The sequence below is a fragment of the Spermophilus citellus genome (genome assembly GCF_964194105.1).
Source record: "Spermophilus citellus genome assembly, chromosome: 1".
NCBI lineage: Eukaryota > Metazoa > Chordata > Mammalia > Rodentia > Sciuridae > Spermophilus > Spermophilus citellus.
The window spans coordinates 162,965,587-162,968,472 of record NC_138182.1 but is presented as its reverse complement, the minus strand read 5'-3'; positions in this window follow the sequence as shown (position 1 = coordinate 162,968,472).

Genomic DNA, 2,886 nt, shown 5'->3' with positions numbered 1-2,886 from the left:
TAACTTAACTAGCTGCATGACTTTGGACATTCTGGAATAAAAAGAGGCAGGTGGACATGATGGTGAATCTCGGTTGTCAACTTGGTTGGATTGGGGGATGCTTAGAAAATTAGTAAAACTAACTTCTGAGTGTGTCTACGAGGGTGATTCCAGAGGTAATTGGCATGTGGATCAGCAAACTGAATGTGTGTGGATGGCACTGTCCAATAGACGGGGAGCCCAGATGGAACAAAATACAGAAGGAGAAAGCCCACCAATACATGATACTTCTTTTTTTTTATTTTTTAGTTTTAGGTGGACACATATCTTTATTTTATTTTTATGTGGTGCTGAGAATCCAACCCAGTGCCTCACACATGCTAGGCAAGCGCGCTACCACTTGAGCCACATCCCCAGCCCAGTACATGATTCTTCTTGAGCAGGTGGATATTTTTGCTGCTACCATTACCCATTGACATCAGACTCCGGTTTCTCCAGCCTTGGGACATGGATTCACCCTAGCACCTCTCCAGGGAGCTTCCAAGACTTCTGGCAGAAACTGGAGGGCTGCATCATTTGTCCCCCTTGTCCTGAGGCTTTCTTTCAATTTCTTAAACTGAAAAGCTACTAGTTTCTCCAGCTCTTCAGCTTGCAAATGACCATGGTGGTACTATCCAGCCTCTGATCCTGTAAGTCAAACTAACAAATCCCCTTTTATAAGTATACACATTTTTTCTTTTGTTTTGTTCCTCTAGAGAGTCCTGACACACAGAGTCAAACAGCTAATTCTTCCATTCCCCTCTCTACTCCTCTGGAACCCTGCACCTTCTTCCCAGTTGTGAACTGTGATCCATTGTCATGCACAAAGTAATTCCACAGAACTCAATCCAAATGGCTTGATCAGTCTCTCCTTTCGTCTCAAAGATCTCAAACCTAAAATCAGCACTCAGCAAATGTGGGCTAGTAGGCCAGAAATTATTTAGGCCAACTTTTTAAAAAAAAATATTTTTTTTCAAAGTTTAAAACTCTAGGTTAGTTCTCTCCCTATACACACCAAAAAGTCATAGCCTTTTTGTGTTTTGTCACAAATTTCAGCTGATGGGAATGAAGCCTCTCGGGAGTCTGGAATCTCTATCCCTCCACACCATCCCCAGCAGTTTCCTCTCCTCCTAAACACCTCAGCACTTTCTGTGTGGTTGAAGTTACCACCCTCCTATTTCCAATAGAGGGTGAAGACAAGATTGATTATCTTGCCTTTAATGACCACAAAAAGATTGAATTCTTCTGGCTCAAAAGAACATTTCCCACAAGCATCATCTTAAATCTTAATTATAGGTTTATGCATTATTCAGGCAATGCTAGAAACTCAGCTTGGGACAGCATTACAACATCCGTCTTCATTCTCTCTCTTTGGTCTTTACCCCTAACTTCCAAATAATGGCCACTTCAGTCTTGTTGCTGCTTTAATGATACTTTTGTTAGAATTAGGTTTTTCCTAGAGCACCTATGACTTCTCCAAGAAAAGAGCTTGACTCTCTTCTGGGCCTCTTGCTGACAAGTGTTAGAGATGCAAACTGGCTATATACCAAACTTAAGAGTCCAGCAGAAGAGATCTCTGTAGAAAAGGACAATCAGGATAATGTGGAGCTCTGAGCTGAGCACAGTGGTGTGCAGCTGTAGTTCCAGCTCCTTGGGAGGCTGAGACAGGAGGATCACTTCAGCTCATGAGTTAGAGGCCAATCTGGGCAACATATAGAAATACTGTCTCAAAAGAAAAATAGTCCTCTTCTTCTAGTAGTACACACACACACACACATCTAAAGATTAAAATAAGTCCAGGTAACTCTTTACCAGTTGTTCAGAGGTGTTACTGGCTTTATCACTTTATCAGAAACCTAAGAATTGCATGAACAACTCCTACCTATCCAGTGCCCTCCACACGCAGGTCACCTGCAGCTGCTCTGGGTAAGCCTTCATTCCCATCCTCTGTTTCCAGAGCTCCCCAGGACTCATCCACCTGTGTCAGGAGACCCGTTAGATTAGGTCCTTCTCATCTTTCTGCATACACTGAGGTGTGATGAACGAACTTCCAGTTCCCTGCCCTCTCTTGGAATTAGCCCTCAATTAAAAGAATTTAATTTGAAAATAATGCCACTCCTCATGGGACACCAAAAGGTCAACTTAATAATCATCAGTCTGTCTTGTTTGTTTGCTTTGTTTTGAGTGATGCTAGCCCTTTGCAGAACAGAAAATAGCCAAATATCTCTCATGAAATCACAGGAACCCACTGTTCCCACAGGGCTAAGCCAGGAACATGTCAGCAAAGAAACATCCTTTCCTTTCATAGGCAGATTTTTCTTTTTTGAGATATGATCTGTACATGGCAAAGTATACATCCTTAACTGTAGAGCTAGATTAAAATGTACTTATGTATACAACCTACACAACTACCACCCAAACCAAGACATAGAGTATCCCTCCCTCCAGACAATTTTCTCCTGCATCTCCCATTCTAAAACCCATCTCCACAAAGTCTCTACTCTGACTTTAATCATCAACATCTATACATGCCTCTCTTTGACTTCATGTATGTGAAATCACAAAGTATATTCATGTTTGTCTTTGGTTCCCTTTGTTCCACAAACTCTTTTCAAGATCTATCCATATTGTATATAACAACTTTTCCTTTTATGACTGAATAGTTTTTCATTTTATGAATATATCACAATTGGTTTTTGCATCCTTCTATTGTCAGACATTTGTCCTCTTTATAGTTTTCTAGTTTCGTTATGACTAAAGCTGCAAAGAAAAATCTTTTCTATGTCTTGTGGAGATAAATAAATTCATTTTTCTTGGGTATGTGACCAAAAGTAGAATTGCTGGGTAACAAGTTAGGAGAAGATAGGA